The following is a 25341-nucleotide window of genomic DNA, read 5'->3' on the forward strand; positions in this document are numbered from 1 at the left end:
ACTTCCCTCGCACAATAATTTGCCAATTAGTGATATTAGCAAATTGGGAGATTTCGTTTCCACCCTTTGCTCTATCGCTACGATTTCCGTATTAATCACATCGTTCGCTATAATTTCATTTTCCCTGGATCTTTAAAAAACAGTTCCAATATCTAAATAGCATCTATGGAAAACGACCAAGAATTACGTTAAACGGAAAGATTCGTTATTACGAACACTGATTGCCAGTGAATTTAAACACGCTGAGAAAAAGAAGCAGCATAATTCTTAAACGATTTTTTCCATTTACATAAATCGTCAGAAAAGCGGAACTGACTCTTCATACCAATTCCAGTCGCTTTGTTAGCTGCACACAAGCTTGAAATATTTTTAACGATCATAGAAATCGAGGAAAGATAAGAAGAAACAGACGAAGGAAAATAAAGCATTAAAAACGAAAAAGCGGAACGTTCGAAGGTGGTAGAAAGCGCGACTCACGAACAGCAATTTCGCGCACAAAAACCTAAAACTGAATGGCGACCGTGGTGTTCGTGTCTTAACAGCTCGCGCTTTCGGTCGGTCAACTTAAAACTGATAGCTTCATATCCTGGGCGTATGGAGGGCAGGAACGCGTGAGAGGGCTGCTACTTTAAACGTGCCACGCTCGATATTAATGCCCGTTTCCACGAGTGCAACGTTAACCAACGGCGGGATCGCCATAATTTTGCGAAATTGGTTGCCCGCGGGACGTTTATAATGCGAACAGGCCACGTAACCCGAGACCGTGTATCTTTCGGAGCGTCGCGATAAAGTTATAACGATTAAAAAAGGTGACGACTTGATCCGTGCAACGATCGTGCAACCAGTAAACTGGTGTATGCACAGGCAATTACGAAACTTTAGAATCGCCAGCTCTGTCTCGCCGCTCGCATGCGAATTCGCGTGAATTCGATTCCGCACGTAACACGTGCGATCGTGTCAAGTTTATTTTTTCCGTAGGTAAAAATTTGTTGGTTTCTTGGAAGATTTATATCGCTGGGACAAAATGGAAATCGCGTGGGGTGTGTAGGGTCAACGAATGCTTCGTAACTTTCTCGATATACCAGACATTCGGTGATTTACCAACTAGCAACGTCAACGAATTGACGTGTTGCAAATTGTAGATTATGAACATTTTCGTTCGATTCTTCGTCTTTACAATGTATGCGTTTAGTGGTTGTTTTTGTAAGGATACGGTTTGAATATGATTAAAGGAATTAGAAATTTCGTTGCTCTTATTTAAAACGTTGTTCCATATGTCGTTCGTTCGTCGCAAATTACCGGTTTACGAAACGATGTTCAAAACGACAAAAATGTGGTTTGGATGTCAAAAACACAGCGAAACCCGTTCGGGAAAATTGCACGCGTCTTTCGTCCCATTCTAAAACAATAGTTTTCGAAAAACTGAAAAGCACAATTGAAATGACACAGCTGTTTCTCGGATCTGGGTTAAGACCTGAAAACGTATTCACAAATCCCAAGGACGTGAGTTCTAATTAGTTTTTCGTAGAAAATTCTAGCGACAAAAAAAGGAAGTAAAATCACGCCCGACAAAGAAGAATATACCACGATGAAAATAGAACATACACTGCGTAATCACGTACTCGCAACCCTTTATCAAGCAATTCTCCATTATATCTCTATTTACAGATTTTCATCGAAATAAAGTGCCATAATACAACAGAAGCACCTCATTGCTATAATGTTCTCCCAGTTTCCCTCGTCTATCTTCGTTTTTTCAATTTAATTATGCAAAAGGCAAAACCTGCACAAAGCCACGTGTCGTACTTATTTCCGTAACCAATTCTTTTTGCATTACTCATATAGTCGATAGAAGGCGAACCAAAAATATCGAAGTCGATGGTCGAGCGATTTTATTTTACATAGTATTTGATAATCCGTAACAATATACTAAAGATGAGTCATAGTATGCAAGTTTGATTATTCTACGCAGAGTTGACGATCGACTTTTGAAACGTTGAAGCTCAAGTGATTGAAATAACGTTAGCTTACTGTATATAGTTTCGTACGGCTTTTTCCTATACACTAGCTCGACAAACACGAAGCTATCAGTGTTAACAATCGACCGAGTTTGCACGATAGCGGCAACGGGTATCTGACGGAGTTGCTGAATTTCCACAAGGACGAAAAAGCCAGCCGTACGTGTCCTTTTATGAAAACCGATATACTCCCGGGAGTCGATATACCCATTCGCGACAGCATCTCTGCTCATAATTTCGTACGTAATATCACGAGTACGGCCGCGTCGCTGAATTTCCAAACTTCAGAAACTCTCTGCACCGAACTTCGCTCCCCCTGCGTGCTCGCCAGTCTCGCAGTTACTTTCTGTCTCCGTTCGACGTTTGGCCAGAGAAACGCGTTAGAAAGCATCCCCGCGCGCGCGCCCAGTGTTTTTAAAAGTTTCGAACCTCGGACCGGTTTCGAACCTCGGACCGTTTTCGATAAAACTTGGACAAGTTGGCTCGCGCGCGTGTTTCGCGCTCGAAAAATTCGTAAGCGAATAAAATTTCGCTTCGTTTCAAGCACGACGAACCGTCGCGAATTTCATTATCCACCCGCTCCACCACTCGCTCCACTGTTTTACCCTTTTGCGCGCGCTATCATCTACCCTCTCGCCTTCTATTTTTTCTCGTTTCTTGGTAAAAGCGCACACAAGTTTTTTCTAAACAAGTGGATTTCGTTGCAGAAATCTTCGACCGTTTCACCTACTTTCGCGCCCAACGCGTCCACCGTCAACCTATTCTACCTATTTCCAAAGCGACGACCATTTTTATCACATTGGTCGTAGTACGACCGAGATGTTCGTCATTCTCGCGATGGCCAACAGTGAAAATTCGCTACACGTGCCACCGTATCGTATGGTTTACGCGAATGGAAATACAACGAGACGGGCGAGAGCGCGCTTCTATACTTCATAGAATTAAGTTATTACGTGTAACGTTAGTCGGGCCTCATTTAGGATGTGCATCAATTATCCGAGCCCTTGTGTTCTGAAACTACTCGTAAGTATATGGTACCGTTTCGACCAGTATACCGCATATATTTTTTACAAGGCAGAGAGTATCACGGGGAATGCTGAATTTCGTTTTTCATTTAAACCGGCATGCATTGTGCCGTATTAAGAATTGTTAGATACGAGCAATTTTTCATCATTTTTGTTATGCTCTAAAAGGTTTGTAGCGGCACATGAAATAGGGGGACAATTCAAATCATGTTGTTGTTTTGCCTCGGAGTATCAACATCGTTAGGACATACATAATGTAATAATAAATAAACTCCGGGCAAAACAACGTCGCCGCTACGTGTAACCGTCAAACAAAGTCAAATTTAAATTTTCCAGTACTCCCTCGACCAGTATAAATAGATGACCATGTTCTGCAGAAGTGAGTCAGTCGTGCGAATCAATATCTGTTTGTCAGTTTCAATCTCGAGCGATTTTAATAGCGATCTATACACAGTTTTAGCGAATCAGTTAGTACCGATAGTGATAGTAGTAGTTGGTTGTGATAGTGCGCTACTCTGCTAGTGTGTTCCGCTGGTGAGGAGGCCGGTAGGCTCTGGTCGCCGGGATTTGAACCTAGGTCCCGAAACGTTCGTAACCTAAGGCGCTAACCACTGGTCGCAAAACAGGACGCTGTGCTGTGTAACTTTGGGGAGGGGTGGGATGAGAGGGAGGGGGCGGGGGAGGGGGATGTGAAATAGGTTTATTTACAAAATTTACAAATATTTACAGTTTACACCTGTGTTATACGGTGCCAGAATTGAGTTCTGTCGGTTTAATGGTTTTCTCTCTTATTTTATTATGGGTTCGGTATCCACCAATATTTTTTTGTGTTTTTTCTGTATTTGTCTTTAGCGTCTTTCAGAGGGAGGGCCATGTTGTATCCACCTAGTGTCTGCGGTCTGTCCATTTAAGTTTTCTTCGTAGAGCATAGTTTTGATCCTTATTTTTCTTTTTATGTGATAGATTATTGGGATATTATTTTGATCCTGGAGGTAGTTTTTTTCGTCTAGGTATAGGAAAGCTTCTGGGGGCTACTCGTCCGGAGCTACTCAGGGATGCTTGCGCTAACCACTGCGCTGCCGTCGTCTGACCTTAGTTAGTGTCGTCCGGTGATATTTGATGTCGAGTGCCGCCACAATTCTCTATATCTCTAAATTATTTAATAATATATTTGACGGTTTTCAATACCAAGATATCTCGTCATTTGAACCAACCACCCTCTACAGGTTTCTAGTTCTCGGCTAATAAGTCAAAGATTCTAATGTAGGACACGGAATTTCGGCAATGTATGGCAACAAATGTTATCCTGTTTCCCGCGTCGTTCTTTTCTCTGAAAATTTACGCTCTATAAGTACATGGAAATATTAGAATCTTTCGATTAAAAAATTGGGAAGTAATAATAACGATGGAGAAACAGCAAAGTAAAATTATATTAAATACAAATACTGGGTCGTATTAATCTGCAAAGCATACTTCTACGCTGGAATTCTCTTTCTCGAATCGCGAGAATTCGCGACTCATAATTCTACCAACACTTTCTCTCTGACCTCTCAAATCACAAAATTATAGTAAAATTATTCAAGCTCATAGATTAATACAATTTATCCTTCACAGAAATATAATCACCTTAATTTACCCTTTCGGTCCGATATCGTCGAAACTCTTTTAGCAGCGCTCTTAACTTTCTAATGCTTTTTACGTGGTCTGTACAGGTACTATCAGCGGTAACGGCGAGTTATGAATACAGAGCTAGGTTTCTAAGTGCATTAAATATGCAGCTCTGATAACAGCGAAAGAGATTAGGGGTGGGTATATAGGCGAGAGGGCGGAGGGCGGGGGTGAAGCATACGGGTACGCGGTGGCGCATTTTACGAGTCGACACTAACGACTTAAAATGAAGCAAAATACAGTTGCGACTCAGGCGTAAGGGCAACAAGCGCCGCGAACTTCCGGGGATATTGTCTTTTAAAGCCCACGCGCGCTCGCACGTTTCTCGTTAAATGGTCTACAGCTTACACAGCGGCGTTTTACATGGATGATCGTCGTTAATCGACAGACGATACACCCTTATTAAATTGCCGAGTTAATATCGGCCAGCCGGAAACTTTTGATTAAATTTCAAAGTGAAAGAAATCGCCGTTAACTACGTTAATATCGATTCGTTGAAGAAATTATATTTGAAAATTACAATTGAAATTTACGTTTCTACAAGTATTAGGTTGTCCGGAAAGTATCTTTCTTTCGCAAACGTGTTTTTTACAACAGTATAGCTTCGTACAAACGTGAAACCAAGTTTGTGAAATGTCGCGGTGTTTACCTCAACAGAACAAAATGGATCGTACGTAATTCGACAAAATAATATAAAACAAAAAACATTGTGCGTCTATTATTTCCTCATAAAACGAAAGAAACTCTTCGGACAACCTAATATCTACAAATAAATGTATATGAATAAATGTATTCTGGCTGATGAAATATTTAGATGGTCGAGAAACCACGAACGACGTACTGTTTAATTTCATTACGCGTAATTGATCGAAATTTGATTGAAACCAACGACTTAATTTCCAACAAAACGTTAACATATTTTTTAAGCGTTTCAATGATTTTCTAATTTTACGTAACTAATAGTGTGCACATATAGACCGTACAGAATTGCGTGATGTTGCGTAGAATCCCAAGATTCTAATATTGGAACTGTGCATTAACCTTTTCAGGACTGTGAACCCACCTATGAGTATCAAACAAAGCGATAGTTACAGTCTAAAGATCTGTACATACGTCCAATATCATGTAGTATCGCATACGTTACTGAATATCTTTCCAAGTTTATTATCTAAAAATACGACTTTGAAATAATTCAACGCACGATTCATACAATACTTGCTTTTTAATTTAAAACGTATTCTGTCACTACTGTGAAAGATATTGTTACGGTTGCTGCATTCTTCCAATTTCAACTACACAAATGAGCTGTTATTTTATTTAACAATACCATGGACACTAATTTATAAATTACATACCTATTAATTTAACTATCATGCAACTATTATAATCATTTAATTCGTTTATAAAATCTTATGAAAAACTAGTTCTTTAATAAATAAATACTTGCAGTTCCCAGAAACCAATATCCTTCCATTTCTTTCCTAAGTGAAATCAAGTCGATATTCGCAACAATATTTTATGCCATAAAATGAATATATTTAACGTGTAATGTACAGACTTAGAGTATTACATTTCAAAGAAATTTCGCTTCTCTCTAAGGTAAAGAAACGTTATTTTCCCTTTGGTGTTGCAATCAACAAAGTTTGTAACTACACTGTTCCACAACGCTTTATACAACCCGAGTTCGAAACAATATCCAGTATCAACCCACAATTTCCCCCATTCCCACGGCGAAAGGACAAACTGATACCGTCCTGGCGATGACATAGCCAATTACCGACAGCTCGTTGGCCGTGTCGCGTCGATTCGCGTAAAAACAGTCGCTGCTCGCGTCTGTAATTGACGCGAGATCCCTTATTCTCGTCACGTACCGCGAAACCGACACCGATAAAATGCTAATCGACGTCCAACTCAATCTCTGTCGGATCCCATCGAAAAGACAGCAACTATCTATGAAACTCGTGAACCGAGATATTAAGCAATCCGGCGACGTGTTCATCACTTCTGTCAGATCGCTTCACGAAATTTGTTTCATTTCGTCGACGTGTTTTCGGGGTGGTTTTTCTTTCCCCCAAATGGCGCAGAAACTTCGATAATGAGAATGGATCATAAGGGGACAAAGTATTCGATACGCCATCAATCAAAACAACTACTGCGATAAACGTGTGTCGATGTTTGTCATTTCTGACACGAAATTGCAAATTGACAAGAACGGTCTTAATTAAGGGGACTGGATAGAATATTTCTTGCGAAGAAATATGACTGCACATGGTGTAAAAATATATAAAGTATCTTTAATTATATTCACATAAAACATTTACATTGTCCGAGCTCGTCGGGTTTTCCTTCATTTGCTACGTAAATTTTAGTAACGTTCATGCGCCATGACTATGGATTGACCGAAAAACCCTCCTATCTTGAAACTCATGAGCGTAGCTAAAAGTACAATAGTAAAATAGTACAGTTAAAAATACAGTTTCCTCTATCATCCTATCGCTCCATTAAAGGTACTATTTTCTGGCACCTTTTCCAAATTCTTCTTTAAAAGGAGTCGACCGATATCAAGCATTAAAGGAGACATTCGTCACCAAAAGTAGCACCAAAGAGCAATTTACATTGGAATCTCGAGATAAGGTTGAGTTAAAGCAAGACGCGAAGTCGGAACACCTAGGGGGAACATCATCTGGAACGTGTATTACGAAAGCATTTCTGAGTCCTCTGGCACAATAATTTATTACCTAATGATATTAATAAATCGGCAGGTTGCAACTCGTAAGTTATAGAATTCCCTTTTTTAATTTTCCAATTTTACGTCACGTAGAATACAGTAAAATTGAATTTCATGTATTGTTACGCTTGTTACCATTATGCAGGGGAATTTAATACTTCTGGTAATTTGTAACTTGCAACGTGTAAAATTTCAAGAGGAGTCCTGATCAAAGAGAAATTATCTCAAACGAGAATTAATGTACAGTCAGCATGGAAAACTCGCGAGTTCAAGAATGATATCAATTCTCAACCGTATCACAGAGACCTTGCCATCCGCAGTTAAACACCGACGGCAACGTTTCATTGATTGCTGTAGAACTCTAGTGGAAATTCAACGAAGATTTCTACCCGTACCCCTAACGCTGATTCTCCGCAACGATATCGACCCAACGAATAACGTTGATATCAGGTTCAGGTTAATTTCCTCAATTCTCCAGCGATGAATACTCTGCAATTTTAATATCAACCGATGACGAGGGCGAGTAGTAGATTAAACGCGTACAATTCCGCGAGAGCGGAAACGATAGCGCGTCGTTGCGTCCAATTGATATTTCATTAAGCGTTTAAAGTAGACGGGGTGAAAGAGGTGGAAAGATTAGCGCATAAACGAATGATCACGAATTACGAAATCGATCTTCGTTTATTCGGATTTATGGTCGCATTAAATTCTATCCGACGATGCTGCCTCGCGATATAATAACTTTAATTCTTTAACAGCGTAAAAAGACTCGGGCAAACTGTCAAATAAATATGTCGTGGTATAAATTTCATATCTTGAACACCATGATTGGACAGAGGGTGTTTACGCATTTATGCGAAATTTAAGGATTAGAAAGCTTTAAAAAGCGTAGAATGCACACAATACGTAAAGATATACACAGCGGCGACGAAACGTATTTATACGCGAGCATTTTTAGTACCTTCGACCTAAATCCATGGACCATGTCTGACGAATAAATTCATTTTTTTTCTTGGGAGAAATTGCACCGCTAACTGGTATTCGTTAATATCGATGTTAATGCTTTGTTTTAGTCTATAGTTATGGGTTGATAAGAAGGCGAAGGTAAAAAGGAAATAGAAAAAGGGCCTTTTTATGTACTAGTAAATGGATGGTTGAACGATGAAGAACTCCCGAGATCCTCTCGATGGGAAATCACAAAGAATATGGCGTCAGCAAGTTGCTCGCTGGTCTAGACAGCCCTTGAACTGGACCGGAGTTCGTGGAATTCGCGTCTTTCTTGGAGAAGTAAAGAAGTTGATGCCGCATCCCGACGAGATAAAACATGTGCGACTTCAGATGTGTCGACGTTGATCGTTTCTTTCTATCGTTCCACAGTCTCCAAATTTTTGAGTAATTTTCCTGTAATCCTATGCATGATAGATTCTCCTAATTTATATATCTCTTTGCGAAGGTGGGAAAAACATCAATATATATTAGAATCATAAATACTGTGCAGAATAATTATATAGAATAATACCTTATAGAGTAATAAAAGTGCATTATACAAATCGGCGAATAACAAAAATTGTACGAGTTAGATATACATAAATAATAAAATAAAAAAAAGATGGAAAGAATTAGAGCACCGATACTATGAATAAGTTCTATTGCAATCAATAAGCTTAATAAATCGATATAAAAAAAAGAGTATAAAACTAAAAATAAAATGGGAAAATTCTCGATATAAATTCTCTATTTATATTGAACATTGTGGTATTGTACATACTCAAACTCGTCCAAACTTTATCAAATTAGAGAATAAATAGAATCTATGTAAACGAAAGAATAAGAAGTAGGGACGAAAAAAGGTACTAACGGCAAAAGAATCCTTGAAATTCTCTTTCATGATCACGAATATCAAGAGACAAGATTCACTGACATAAATAGCGCGAAAAAGCTGCAAATACGATCTCGCATTTACATAATGTTTTATAAAAAGAAATTCAAAAAAAGGTTGAAGAGATCGAGTCCATTATACGTTCTAATATAGACCTTGCCACGAGGATCTTATAAACCCGAAATAAAAAACGAAAGAAGAGAAAAGAAGGTACAAAGCACAATCGCGCCATATCGGGGATGGCGGTAAGCTTAGAGGCACGTCTATTGATTTATTTTACGATGATCATAAACTCGATCGGCTTGTCGCGTTCCCCGCGTTCCAGCGTGTAAGTCATCGCGCAATCGAGTCCGCGAGGACCCAAAGAGAAGGCAGAGGAAAGACGGAGGAAAAAAGAAGGAGAAAAGCGAAGTAGCCGCGAGAAGGAAAGGAGGAGAAAGGAAAAGGAACTCTCTCTCTGGTTCGAAAAGCGCGCTTGCCCTCTCACGACAACCTCGAAAGATATATCGTCGTGCGTATATTTACGAGGAGCCAGAGTTATAAATCACGGGTTCGTCTGCTTACCAGAAAACGCTGGTGGAAAGGGTGAATCGCGCCCATACATATATACACGATCTTCTGTAAGTACATCGTACACCCTCATTCATAAGTATTGAAACACTTTTACGAAAGCATGAGAATACGTGAAAAGTAATTGACAAATCATCGAAACATTTTAAGAACGATTATCTCAGTTGAAATAATAATACAACACGATATTATGGTAATCTGATATAATAAAATTAATTATTTTCTTCGTCCGTGTCTGTCGCGTTTCTTGATCGCTTCACTTTAGTCAATCTTCATATTCACATTATTTTGTAATAGTAGTTATATATTTATGTGATAGCTGTTATTCGATTTCATGTTTATTATAAATGACTTTGATGATACGAATTCAGACTTTGAACGATCTTCCTGTCGTTTCTTACCTAATTCCTTTTTCCTAGCAATCTTTTCTCTTTATCAAGTCGTAATTACAGACCGATGTATTTATTATAATTAACCGATGAATAAGAGACATATTTTTATATCTAACAGGTTCTTTTTATCTTAGATTACGCCGTGTTAAAATACTACTTCTCTTTCGTCATCTTCACCTATGTATATCGAATTCACAGCTTGGCAATGTAAAATTCTGATCGATTAATCGTTCTCTTGATAACCTCGATTAATTGTCACGTTTTGTATAAAATCATCAGCTGCTCCTGCTACTTATGAATCAGAGTGTACATTGGTATACACACTTGTACATCCTTTCGAGTGTGTACACATCGTCGATGGCCAATGTCGACGTAATGGTTTTTCGATAATTGTGTAACTGTTTCGCATTGCTGGCCGGTGAAACACACGCCACTGTAAACGCTTTAGCCCCTTTAACGATCGAGCTCTGACGCGATCCCTTGGCCCTCTACTCGGCTTCTAACCCGATATACCTGTGCATGGATTTCCATTCCGTCTCTCTGTGACGCATACGGCAAACGTGGACGGAATGAGAATCACCTTGGCACGCTTACGGTCACTCCCGTTTCTCGCGATTTTCCGTAGCCGATTATTATCGATACGATCGCCCCGCTTTTCAACGTTTGCCACACGACCCGGTAGCGCTCTTTCTCTTTCTATCTCTCTTTCTCTCTGTCGCGCGTTACCTGTTTTAGACGTAATCACGGATCGAAAAGAGCCACCAAGATTAGTAACGCGACGCCGGCCACTGCAGAGCAGCACGTTAAAATATACGTAAAGTACTATGATTCGTACAATTTGTCGAAACACAATGACTCGTTGGAAACATTCTCAGGAATTCGTCAACGGTTTCTACAGGGAATTTTAGTTACTCGATGTTTTTTTTTTTTTTAATATTTATTAAAATTACAATCAATTCTCGCGTTGAGAATTTTCAGTAGTTTTTCTGGCGTGGCGCAGTAACATGGCTAATTATTTATAATAAGTTATTACTTATTATAGATAAGTATAATTTGTACGTAAGCATTATAAATAAGTAAATATTACTTAATTTAAATAACTAGTTCAATCTATCGTTTAGGTCTAGCGGGTAGTGTCTCATTTACTCGATGTGTTTAACGATTTAAAAGGAAATTGGAGTAGCAGAGTCGTTTTGTCGGAAGCCAAGTCGGTTAACTGAATTTTTTGGAAATTTCTTCATTTTAGTATCAAAATACACACGCGATTAATGCTCGACTCTGCGAAAAACAAACGATTAACGATAGAGTTTGATTTCTAGTACAAGATAGTTCGAATAAGAGATTACGTATTACGTTTGTTGTTTCACGATGTGATTCGTCGAATCAACGATGGTTGTTATTTACTCGTGCAAAAGTCTTAGCCCATTTACGATAGTAATCTGGTCGTGTTTCATGGTAACGGAAAAGTTTTCGATAAGTAAGTGTTTTCTCGAATTGATTGGTATTGTAGTAATTGAAGGATGTAATTCTAGTTAGCGAGTCGGCACTGGTAACGGGAGTGAAAATGTTTAAGGCTCGTCACAAGCAACTTGCCGAGGAATTATCGGGGCGAACGGTCGTAAATCGACGCACGTTTGCAACTCTCGCTCTGCCACAGAGTAAATAAAGCGTTTTGCCGTCCGCTGTATAACTCTTTTCTCCACCGATAAATATTTATGACCGCGACGGGCAAACGAGCTTTATTATGTTCCGCTCAAGTTGAAAAGGATCTCCTTAAAATTGTTGTGACCCTAGTTGCAGACGCGCGCGCGTGTTACAACGCGAGCCACAATGGTTATACGACGTTGTAAATCTTAATTCCTCCGTTGCATTTCTCAGACATACATCATCGACAAGGTTTTCGGCTTATCTTTAGTGCCCCGGTGTAAAATCTCTCTTATAAAGGCGTTTCCGACAGACTACGAAAAACGAACTATAGTCCCATTTTTTCCTCACTCTTCCATTCTTTTTGCTTCTTTTTATCTATGTACACAAGGACAGGGTGAGAGAGGGAGATAGTTCTCAGTGCATTTCCTGCATTTCTTAGACCTTGGTGACTTACAAGTTACGAAACGAATGACTAATAAAAGCCGAGTGTTATGACGGACAACAGTTTTCGATGACGTACGCTCCACGTTAAGATTATCTTGTGTTACAGTTAGATAAAGCAGCGAGTTAATATTAGCCATTTCTAATCGTTCGTAGATTTATCATAGGCTCTGTTACATCTTAAGTTTAAAAGGAATTTCGTGTCTCTTATTTACAGCGATTAAACGATGTTGCTTGTTTCAGCATCGTACGTTGTAATATGTGTATGTATAATAAGGGTAAAATAAGTCATGTTCCGTTTGTAAATGAAATTAGAAGAAAATATTGGAAGAAAAAGAGTATACAGTATAAAGAAGATATCATAATACCTGATAATAGTACATCTCCTCTGACATATTTCTCCAAATATTTTTTTTTTATTTATTTATTTGCATTTTACAATTTGTCCAGTAGGACATTTGGTAAAATATTATAGCTTAGTGATATAGCAATATAGCATGTGGATGGCTACCCCCAGTGGGATACCATCTTCGAATTTGATTGATTTATTTTTTTAGTGTGGTGAGTGTTTGTATGTTAGGTTACGCCCTTTGTGAGATCTGTTTCTCCAAATATGATCAGAAAAAAAGATACGACTTGTTCATACTGCACAAATCGCCCAAATATCTTATTAAAAGATCAAGTTATTTAAACAGTTCATAATACATTCAGTGCTTAAAATTGTTATCGTAATATTAAAAGTTTTACGAATATGATTCTCTAGTTAATTTAAATGTTACAATCGATTGCAGCAACCCCTGTTATACCTATAACATCACTTGCACGTAAAATCTCGCTAGTAATACGATAACATATTAATAATATCTTCCCACGACAACATTTTAACATCATCTTCCTACGACAACGTATTAACGTCACCCACCCACAATCTCCATATTCGCAAAATTCCAAGTGACGCACCCTTTAAAATATTCACGGAAACAACAAAACGCCAAAGATACGTTCGCCAGCACCTTTCATCAGGAATATCACAATTCATGTTCGACGTCGGATGAGATCGGTGGTCTGGATGTTTTCTGGCGGATCCACACGCCAAACGGCGCGTCCGCCTTGGGTTACGGGCTGCCAATAATTTATAATGAAACGCCATATCTTTTGTTGCCCGGAGAAATTGATTATTGCCTGTTGTTTCCTCGCCAGCGAATCAAATTTCACGCTTGTAAATCATATAGGTTTAATATCGCCATGGCAGCGTTACACCGGCATGCAGCAAATAACCCTTCCCCCTATTTTTTTTAGTCCTCCTATCCTTTGACCAAACTCTGCGTCTCCTCCTCCGTTGTCGTCGCGCATCCATACACCTCCACCCACCGTTCTGGCCCATCCTCGCATACGTTTTAAACTTTCTGGACGATGCTCGATCCTATTTCTTTTCTTCTTTTTGCATCCTCCTCTTCTTCATCCCTTCCTTTCGCGAATTCTGCTCGATTCTCACGCACCTTGATTATTTTGCAAATTCATATCTTTATAAACACAGGTAAACAAGTGGAATCTGGACAGAGACTCGTCTCGAATATCATCGAACGTTACAATATCGTATTTTTGATATCTTATGCATTTTTGCATTTTGTATGAATTCCGTGTACTTTAGTATTTTCAAATTTCCCATAAACCTGTGTGTCGTGGTTAGCGTTCAGACTGATACCTAATCGACATCAACTTCCGAATTTCCATTTATATTCTATCAGAAAAAATTCATATCCTTTCAATTACATGAAAATACCTTATTGATACTTCGATTAAAGTGTCAATATACAACGACGTATAATTAATACTGGAAGATGGCAAAATTTCTGGACAATGCTGGCTCCCACATTTTTCGCATCATCCACCTTCTTTCTCTCTCTCTCTCATTCCTTTGTGAATTCTACTCGATTATCACTTTCCGTGACCAAACGACATAAGACACGTGCTTTCTTGCTATCAAGCTTCGACAGTTACACCTTCCTGACCTTGCCAGCTTAATGGTCCCACCGAGAAGTATCATGCTCTCGATAAAAGTCCCCCTCGTGGCGGTCGGCCCTTATGATAAACAGTTTTTGCCGATATTCGCGATTTGCCCAGACCATCCAGTGACCGCTTCTTGCCGCAACGATTAAGTCCTCTAGCCGGTCGACTACCTCAGACGTTTTTATCGGCAGATAATGGAGTTGAGAGCAAATCGACGGACGAACTGGATTATATTACAGTAGCGTGCATGATATTGCGAACTCGTAAATTGAGGCAAATATCACAGTTTATATGTTGAAGCGAATTGATAGAAACTCGAGAAACGTACTTTGACTGTGATTCAACACTTGGATGTTGTTGGTGTCTCGTCTGATAATTCCGTTCTACTGTTTTATTACTAGAATCGTGTAGTTTCCTTGCCGTTCCTGGATTTTCTTAGTTTAATTGTAACTTCTTTTCTGTGATGCGTTGAATGTCTTTTTCCGTAGTTGAAACTACTTCCAGGTGTCTCGCTTTTGCTTTTCTCATTGCTGCGGCACCTTTCTTCCCGTTGCCCTTGCTTTTCCCCGGTAGTCGGAATCCCGTTTCTTCGTATCCCTTTGTTGCTGGAATTCCCTATTTGAAGTTTTTCTATTGTTTTCTCTTATTTCTGCAGTTCTTTCCTAACATCCTCCTGTTGCTTTTCTCCTACTATCGAAGTTCTCTATTTGGTATCTTCGATACTACTCGGAATTTGATCTTTTGAAATTTAGTTTCTTTATCTTTCATCGTTAGAATTCCTTTTTCCTCAGAAAGTCACAAATACTACGTCTACAATACTAAACGCTTATTACTATTACTTAGTCTTAATATGTACTATATTCACGTCCTCCAATCAAACAAGCAGATTCTAAGTTTCCACGCTGAACCAACATCTCCCTATTGAAATTTTCTTCCGCCATGAAACAACATCGCTTTCGGATCACGTGTTCGTCCACGCAGCAATAATACGTATAATAACTCGTTACAGTCCATAGCGACGTATTTTACTATTTCGACATGCGGTAACGATACGTTTCAATCCACCAACCTGTTTAATTGTCTTACGAGCAAACCATTCGCCAGCTCAACGATAGTGGTCGCAATTATAAAAAGCAATTACCAGAAAAATAAGCGCCAGCAACAATGAAACCATAGCAACCGAGCCAGCGCGCAATTTATTTCGTTAGGGGCGAACGAGTGTACGTTTTCATCAGTGAAATTGCATTTCCTTCTTATCGTCTCTTAGCAAGGCGTTCACTGGACCGCAAAGTGTCTCGCGAGCTTGATCGTTTTCGATCGCTCATCGGCAACTGGCCTCCATTGTTCTCGACAATGAACGATCGTTCTTATAAATACGAATAAGCCCGTGCACAGGACGTGCAAATGCAGAAATCGACCGATCGATCTGTTCGAGGCCTTATCACGACCGTGCTATCGAGACTCTAATTGCGGTTTGCGTAAGATTACCTGTACAACGAGCTAACTAATGTCACACGAAATAGTCGCGATCGACACTCGGTATAAATCATAATACGTATTTTTTCTCGGAGCAACGTACGGTAAATAGGACGAAGTTCCGGCGAAATTTAAATCTCGTTCAGATTAGACAAGATATTTGAATCCGGGCGACTTGCATTCGAACAATCTGATCGCGTTCCTTCGACTACACTCTGATTTGACAGGAATTAAAGTCTCGTTTAGATTAGGCAAGATACTTGAATTCGAGCAACTTGGGCTTGAACAATCCGATTGGGTTCTATTTACGGAAAGAGAGAGGAAGGTATGGGTTTCATATTGGAAAGGAGAAAAATTTATTGCTACGGACATTAGTTGAATGTAAATTGGTAGCACGTTTCAGAATATGATTTAACATTTACTCAGACGATTTATTCAAATTGTTGAAAAACGGAACTCTCTCGTTATTGCAGCAAATACATCAATCGGCAACTAATTCTACAAAAAAGCTATTTTATGTTATATTTGAAATTATATATATTAAAAATATTTAATAGAAATATCAGAATTCAATGAGCTATTTCGAACCTTCTTTAAGGATTAAACGATACGCGCGAGCAATATTGTATTTATCATTTATAATAAATGAAAAATGATTAAGAATTCAATTTGACTAATCTGAACGGCTTTAGCGGTGGTTTTATGTTTTTCAGAGAACCGGTTCGCGATCGACTGTCAATCAATCGCGCCGAAACACGTACGATACGAGGCGTCTAAAATCGAGACTTGTTATCGTTGTTCTCGATCGCCATCCAGTTGATTTCTCATTCGTTCGAAAGAGGAAAAAACGCGTGTTAGAAATCTGCTGACGAGCAAATAAATTTTTTCGTTGCCCGCTGAATTCGCTAGAAATTGCCTTCGAAATTTGCTCGAAGTTTGCTTTCGAAATTTTTTCACCTCGAGGTTTACGTTTTTTAAAGCACTCTTTTTATACATAGCAAAGTGTTTTATGCGAAACTGCTGATTCATTTTCAAGAATTGTTTAAAATTTGCAATTCGAAGAAGTTACACAAACGTAGGTAAACTTAACTTGCCAAGATATTGGAGATGTAACTGTACGAAGAATTGAACTGCAATTTCATTTCTCTTTCAGATTTAAGAAAAACGATGCTTAGAACTCACATCCCGAAATATTTCACCAGAACATTTTGGATAACCGCGTCGTTTCTCGTCTAGCAATTTACCAATGTCCTCTTTATTAATTTAGTAATTTAATTATACAATTTCGCCAATAACATTAGTTCAATTTTCCAAGGAAATTCTAATGTCCGCAAAACTAGAGTTCTGACTGCCACAAAGAATTCTCCGAGGAACAGAAAAACCTTGTATACACAGCGATCTAGATCCACGAAACAGTGAACAAGAAAGCAAAGGATCAGTACGTAAAGAATGATCTCTAAATTGACTTCGTGCCAGTAATTCCTCCGGTGAAGCCGTGAACAAGCAAGACTGGAACCAGCCGGCTCGTATAAAGAGCCCAAGCCTGACGCTCAATGAACGGTTGACGATTTTCAACAGCTCCTCTGAGTTCGAGTGTCAGAATCACTTTCTACCAATCACTCGTGGCAGGCAACAGGGGAACCGGCGCTGACTGCGCGTTTGATACGATGAATGCGATCATTGTTACGTTCCCCCTACGGTTCACGGTGTGCCCCTTGATCGCGTTGATTCGTAGAACTGCAATTTCGCAGTTCGCTTCGGCAAACCTGAACCCGACACGGTTAGAATATCGCGTCGAAAGGATAACTCGACTCGTCGAGGAACAGTGGACGCCTTTCTCTCCTAGTCGTTATGCTTTTACTACGAGGTTTCAACCTTGACCTCCGGCCTGCTGCTCTCGCCGCGTTTCGTCATGTTTGTCCTGAAATAAAGCCTGAGAGAGAAATTAGGTCAAACAGGGATCGCATATCGCAGCCAGAAGTTATCCGTAATCTCGTATACATATGTGTATGTACGTACGTGTGGATGTTTTAAAGTGGTCCAATCACGGTTATATACGCGGGCCGATTAGCATAGATCCCGTTTCGTCAGCAGTAATCGGAGCTTATTGTTATTCGCCTAGATAGCACGAAGGCCGGCTATATTTACCCGAGGAGCGGCTTGATCACCGATTGTCCGCGAGAGCGTAAGATAACAACGATCCGACGCGCTTTCGTTCTGTACCATGCAAATAGAACAGATTCATTTTTTTTTTATTCCTTTCCTTTTTATTCCATTTTTATCTTCATTTTTATTTATGGAAATCGGGGTTGGTCGGTAAATAGAGCGACACACTACCTGTCCACCAGACGCATAAATCACCCACGCCCACGACCAAGGAATGTTTTTCACGATCCCGCGTTCAATACGATCATTGTTATTCCCCGATGTAAGTCCTCTTTCTATTGATTGTGCTTACCCGGTTGATCACGAAACGGAATTCCCAGCCGGCAGGTTCTCTCTCCCTCTGTATAGTATGACTAGAAACCATAGGACGAAAAGGTTGGAGCGTTGACAAGCGCCAGTCATCGTGAAAGTATTAATATTGCGTTGACGTCGATGTCAGTATTAACCCGCGTTGGCTGAAATGCGCGACACATTTCACCTATGACGCGAGACCTGATGACCACCCTCAGACTTAACACCACGTGAACCATCCACGGGATGGATCTACATATATATACATTACACGTTTGACAGTTATTTTCGTCGATATTCTGAGTCACAAACACGTTCACGCGTGTGCGGAGTTCTCCGAACAGATACACGCATATTGCATATATACGTACAGATGCATACACGTTACGTTGATGCGGTCCTCGTCTGTTTTGTGTAACAAGTTTACATCTTTTAACGAGCAAAAGGATCTTAAACGTTTCGAGGACTCGCACTCTCAAAATCGGAAATCGCGCGTATCAACAGCGATTCTTTAAATACTTTGCTTTACTTACTTTACTTTACTTTACTTTACTTTACTTTACTTTACATTAAATACTGAAAATCAAGAAACTCGTGAACGATAAAAAAAGCACGATTGTGTGTAAAATAATTCAAAGAGAGCGAGAGGGTTGACTTGCGTGGGATTTTGATTTGCTAGTCAATAGCAGTTCTTCACACTGAGTTTGCATATCGTATATTCCATTTATACTTGACATATTTGTTATTATTCGGGTTTCGATCCTGTTTTGTTTCGACGTTTACAACCGTTTGTACTCTTTGAAAGAGCAGGTATACACTCGATGGAGAACGTACTATGGATACTCGGTACATCCTCACTGTGAACACTGTCTATGAAATGTATCAATTTTACTCATATCCAATTTCCCCCACTATATCTTTGCCGGCGACTATACGCGAAATATAAAAGGAAAAATCGGTACGGGAATCAAAGCTGGTGCATGTGTTTGTGCTGGGCTCGATTTGTTTCCCCTGGCGCGCTTCACGCGTGATGCAGAAAACCAATATGGCATATTCAGTTTCCGGACCGTTAATAGCGCGGATATGAATTTTTCAGCTGACCGGATTTCTGGTTCCATGTCACGTACTCGTGCCACCAACTAAATCTGTTGGACCCAACATCCAACACCCTCAACACGGCGTTTGGTATACCGTTCTAGGGCCTCGATTCACGTCCCTCTGCTTTCGTTTAGTTTTCACGCGAATGTACGCGTCGATGCATCGATCGTTCGCGTTTAAATCGTCCCAAACGATATTTGCCAAGTTTACGAAGAACAGGTGCGACCGATTTACGAATGGACGACTCTGTGTTCCCCTTCTCTCTCTCTCTCTTTCTCTCTCTCTCTCTCTTTCTCTCCCCTTATGTATACTTTCTCGTCGCGCCTCTCTCGGTCAATTTGATTTCGTTTCACGGAAGGGGGAGGGGGTCAAGTTTTCGAAAGGATTGTGTTCGAAGTTAACCCAAAGGCAGAGTTGGCAAAGTGAGTTTCCATATAGCCGACGCAATTGCAATTTCTACGACGCAGCTCGAAGAACACGGCGGAATGTATTGTTTGCAAAACGGTCGCGGATAGCTTTTACCGGCGCCATATTTGTTTCGCGTTTCCTACAGAAACACTGGTGAAAACGTATTCGCCTATTTTACCCTCCGGTGTATTGTTTTTTTTTTTTTTTTTTTGCGGAAATCGATTACACGATAAAACGGGTTCCTAATACAGAGTAATAATGAATGGGTTCGGAAAAAGGAGAGAATCCGTACTTTTGTCGATGTCTGCTGGAAATGATTGCTACGGCAGAGAATACAATGTAACGTGTATTCGTTTGCAATAACGAGCACGGCTTGCAATAATTCTCACTTACACATTATTTTTTACTTCTTATATTTACATATTATTTTATTAATTCCTGCAACCGCCGATTGCCAGTTATCGTATAATTTTGTCTTACAAATTCGAAGTGAGAAAGGAGAGACGGTACTCGTGAAATCGTCTCGTACAGATGTACGAGAGGAAACAAAATTTAAAGTTGATACTCACGTGGGTGAGTATCGTTCAGTTCACAGCAATCTTTCCTAGACATTTTCTACTACGTTAGAAACAATTGCCTAAACTTAAACTCTGCTCTTTTGCTGCTAAGTGTACTTCATAAAGACCTCGATCAACAATAATTCTTTGAAATTACAAAGCACGAACGGTATCTCGAGAAATCCCAACGCTACTTCAACTGGTATGATAATTGAGCACAAATTGCCTTTTACAAGCAAGTCGATCCTGGTCGATAATCGGTCGACAAAACTGTGATTTTACAGCGGCGATAAATCGCGAAATCGTAATTGGTAGCAGCATTTACAATACTCCTGGGCTAACAATGCTCACGGAACCGTCGAAAGAGGCTACGTCGGTTCCTATCCTGGACCGCAGGAGCGGTCAGGAAGTTTGTATCGGTGCAAGGACGCGGAAACAAGGACACAGAAGGGGGTTCAGGTTGGTCGCCGACTATCCTGCGTCCAACAATGGTCCGAAGCTTGGCAGGCTGTAACAATGCGTCCGCCCTCACCGGAGCCACTTTGGTTAATTAATTGCCGGCCTCTTTGTTGACGAACGTGTGTGCGACTCGACACCGATCCCCATATGCCCCGCTTACTGGCTGAATTAATTAACAACAATTCGCCAGGGCTGGCGCGCGCGCGAAAAGTGGTTAATTTTGAGCGAAACCGCGAAAGGCGGATCCAAGCCTCCGTGTAATTTCCACGGCAGATTCCGTACGAAATGAGAAAAGTAATTACATTCGTTTGTGCTTTCGTATCCTCTCTCCTCCGCGATCGCTATTAATTCGTGATCCCGCGGCTGAACGTAACCGCGTAACCCAACTATTATCCTGCCGGGGGTAATTGGAGTCAAGAGCGGCAGTTTTGCCAGTAATCTTCTAAGCTGGATGGTTAATCGTGATAATAGTTGGATAATTAGGTCGATAATAAACGCGGACTACAAGGGAAGAACGCGATAAGTCAAGTTTCCTATCTTTTACAGGAGAGCAGGTTTCAGACTCGGTACGTTCGCCAAGTCTTTCTGTTTGCTTTCAGAACTAGATATGTATGGTTTAATTCTCTTGAAAATTTGGAAAATATTCGATATAAAAATTCAAACTCATATTTCGCTGGCAACTTACGGATTTTATTGAACCCTGAATTTCAACGCCCCAAGGCGTTTAATGTGTCACTAAGCAATAGTAAAACGTTTGTAGCATATTTTCGGTTTAACAGAGCCGAAAATCAACTTCGTTCTCGTTGTTTTACTTTTCTCGAGGTATAGACTCTACCTGATGAGAACAGTGGCAAAGGTATACTACGTAGATACTCGTCGTTTCGGTCCGGGTCAATAATGGACGAGTTGAAGCGAAACGTCGATTAAAACTAATTTACCCGTCGAACGACATCGAACCGGGACAATCAAACGCCCCATGTAAATTCGCCCACGGATGGGAAACCGGCGACGGCCAGCTTCGCCGTATAAAGGAGACCAACCCTCTCGAACACGGGGAAAAGTAAGCAAAGATGAAATCGAACGGCGGAGAAACGAGAAAGGTATTTTCACCCACGAGTTCGATTTCTTTCCCTCAACCCCTATCTGGCATCGGAATGAGATCTCGCTAATGTAACTGGCAGCCAACGAGTGGCTACAGTCAGATAGGTCGACCATGGAATAAGGGCAGGGGTTGAGAAGGCGGTGGTAAAAAACGAAGCGAGGAAAAAAGGAATGTAATTACAACGGCGGAATGATAATGAAGTTTACATTTTAATAACCCACCGTGTCGCCAGATGGTCTCGAATGCAATATTAATACTTTCCCCTCGCCGCGTTTACAGCCACTGCGCTATGAAGACTGAAAGATCCTATGCATTTCCTTCATTTCGTATAGCGCGCAAACACGCATGGAAGAAGGGTGGAAAAAGGATGAAGGAAGCGACTGAGTGAAGGGGGAGAAACAGTGCAGACAGACAGTGCAGAAATTGTGACAAAAATAACGTCGATAGATTTTGTGGTAATAAATTGAAGCGTCTGTAGCGATAAGGTAGCTCCAATTTGGAAATTGAATTTATTACAGGAAAGTGGAGGATGTAGGTTTCATATTGAAAAGTGCAAGACTTTATTGCTACGAATAACACTTGACTGTAAATTTATAACGTGTTTCGGAAAGTGAAGCTTCGATTGATTTCAAGTTGCTTTCCGTTAGTTTCTTCTTTACTCAAATTATTGGGGCTGTCCTTTTATCGTATCGATTGTTTATTATAAGTAGAAAGTTTGTGGAAAAGTAAAGAAACAAAGTCTGGTTCCCAAGGAACAAACTGAACTCACCTTACGCCGGCCCCGAGTGGAAAGAAGGGAGAATGCACAAGGGAAGTGTTATTGCATTTCGCAAAGAATGCAGTCCACGGCGTCATAATATATTTGCTGGACCCGGGGCTACCCGTCGACGCGTCAACGCGCCCCACCTCGGACGCCACGAATCTAATTTATAAGTTATGAATCTGTCCGTGGTCGACGATCGTCCGGTAGCATTTTTATTCTCTTTCTGCTTTACCTTTCTCTTTCCGCTCCCTACGACTGGCCCACCACCGACATTCAATTTGCAATTGTATCTCCAGCGTGTAAAACACTGACACTGGTAACGAGGCAGATTTACCGACACTCGCGTAACCATTTTGCCCATTTAACGGCCTATACAACAGTCTGCCATTGTGTACAGTACTCTGCTTTTAACTTAAACTTCCGCAAAATATGTCGGCCCATTAATGACGAAGGAAATGCTAAGAACAAGCTAACTAGTTTTCATGAAAAATGATCCTTCCGGTAGAGACGGTATCCTACGAGGTCTATCGAGGTCTGTTAAGGTTACGTGAAGGAATCGGTATTTCGAGATAGATCCGCAGATAACAGTTAATTAAGCGCTATTAAAGAGCGCATCGCTCATAAAGTCCACGAGGATTTTTCCGGACCCTTAAACGAATACCTTTACAGCCTATCTCATCGCGTCCAATTTCAAAATCGTTTTCCCGAACATTACGCCGGTGGACGTCGGTTACGTAGAACGAGGTTCGTTCGTGATGGCATTCAACGATACCTACAGCAAGGCATCACCGAAACGTAGCAGCAGCCATTAATGAGGATGGCAGACTGTCTTTGAAACGAGCATCCAATCGCCGCGAGATCTACGAAGCTGCATTTCTATCGGAGATTCGAATCTAAAGAAGAAGGGAAAAAAAGAGGAGGAGGAAGAGGAAAAAAAAGATCCGAAGGAAGAAAGAGATACGGCACGCGATGAAGATCCGCTACGTAACTACGTCCACGTAGGTGTTCCAGCGAGATTTTCCCGTAATTATCGAATCTCGTCGTCAGGGATAAAAAAGAGAAGAAAAAAGGAAAAGAGACGGAGAAGGAGAACAAGAAGCGCTAGTTGCGAAAGTAAATGGCTGACGGCAAGAAGTAAGTGGCCGGAATGATTAGAGAGCAGCAGTAGAAGATACCGTTCATTAAGTCATTTTGCACAGTCGAACCTCCGCCCACTCTCGGAGGAGAGGGCTCTGCCTCGACGAGGCAGGCGTGGAAAGCAAACTGGCTGCCAACTCCCTTTGGTAAAAAGTAACATTAGCTTCACCGAGCCTAGCGCACCGGCCAGAAGGTATCTTCTCCCTTTTCTACCATTTCCATCATTCGTCTCTCCCTCGAGTCGCGTCCGCCTCCATCGTTTTAGCACCAGTTTTCACACACAACTGCACAGTGTGACATTTCAGTGCTCTAGCAAGACGAAGTTATTAAGAAATTTCTTGTTAGTTTTATGGAATCTACCATCTTACCGAATATTGTTCAAATATTTAATACATGTAGCAAGGTAGCATTATTTGAATCACCTGACATCTCAAACTTGTTGTACGTTATGAGATATTATTAGTCTTTAGTATACAATAATAACAAAAGAGCGAGAAAATATAATACAAATTTTACTTTGGCAATCACTCCTTGCTCGGTTGCACCACCTGTTCGTTTTACCAAGCCGTGTATAATAAATGTTTATACATATGGATGGCCATCAGAGATGAATTTCGTTTTGCTTCACCATGAGCCGAGTCCAACGAGTGGATTCGCTTCGCTTCTTCTCTCTTCATGTTCCGTCTCTTACCTTCTACCTTCGTTCGCTCGTTCTCTTTCATCGTGTGTCTCCACGCGAACGCTGGGTTACGTTTGACCCCTCAGCCCCCACTCTGGTTTCCGCGTGAACTCGCACGAATGTATTTAGGGCTCTCTCTCTCTCTCTCTGTGTTCCAGTACACCTACCTCGAGTTGGCTTGATGCTAATTAAGCTCCTCTCGAAAAGTTTACTCGAACTCCACACGGAGCTTAAGCGTTTACTGCAATTTTGTAATCTGAAGTGGTTCGCTTCTCGGGCTGGACTCCGTGTACACCCCTCCGTTAAATTATTATCGTTAATTCAGTTTACCACGGGGCAACTTCGCGACTGGTAATAACGCGCGGGAATAACGTCAGAGGGATTTAAGACGAAGACACTTACGGCCAATTGCCCTCCGACGCGTTAACGAGCGCATTGTGTTCATCGTGCGACCATTTGCGGCCAGTGAATCATTGCATCTAATACGACTAAAGTTAAGTAAAATCGTCGAGAATTCCGGTAAATGGTAAACCGGCCGAATACCGATCCGGAAGATTATGAGAAGGTTAGAAAAATCTTCTGGAGACTTTAGAGGTCTTAAAAATTCCTTTAGTCGTAATATATTTGAGAGATACAGTGAATATAACCTGCGATGAAGTGTCACTTATTCTATAAGGATCGTAAAAATATACAAGTAATGTTCAATTTATAATTATTAAACGGAATATAAGTACAAGCTTCGAGACAGACTGATAAGTAAGATACATTGTATTCGTTGTACGAATAAGATGTGTAAAATAAATTATGAAATTAGATGAATTAACCAA

At 40.5% G+C, this 25341-nt stretch overlaps 1 long non-coding RNA gene across 4 annotated transcripts in view; it reads right to left on the reverse strand.

Moving 5' to 3' along the window:
* Positions 1–25341, reverse strand: part of LOC117161771 (uncharacterized) — a 172764-nt gene that overhangs the window by 62174 nt on the left and 85249 nt on the right. Inside the window, exon 4 of one of the 4 annotated variants that reach the window (XR_013058463.1) lies at positions 3693–4373. The exons of the other annotated variants lie outside the window; for them this stretch is intronic. This is a non-coding gene — a long non-coding RNA (uncharacterized LOC117161771). Of the gene's footprint in view, positions 1–3692; positions 4374–25341 lie in introns of those variants that run through there. 4 annotated transcript variants of the gene reach the window in all.

The sequence above is a fragment of the Bombus vancouverensis genome, chromosome 5, assembly GCF_051014615.1.
Source record: "Bombus vancouverensis nearcticus chromosome 5, iyBomVanc1_principal, whole genome shotgun sequence".
NCBI lineage: Eukaryota > Metazoa > Arthropoda > Insecta > Hymenoptera > Apidae > Bombus > Bombus vancouverensis.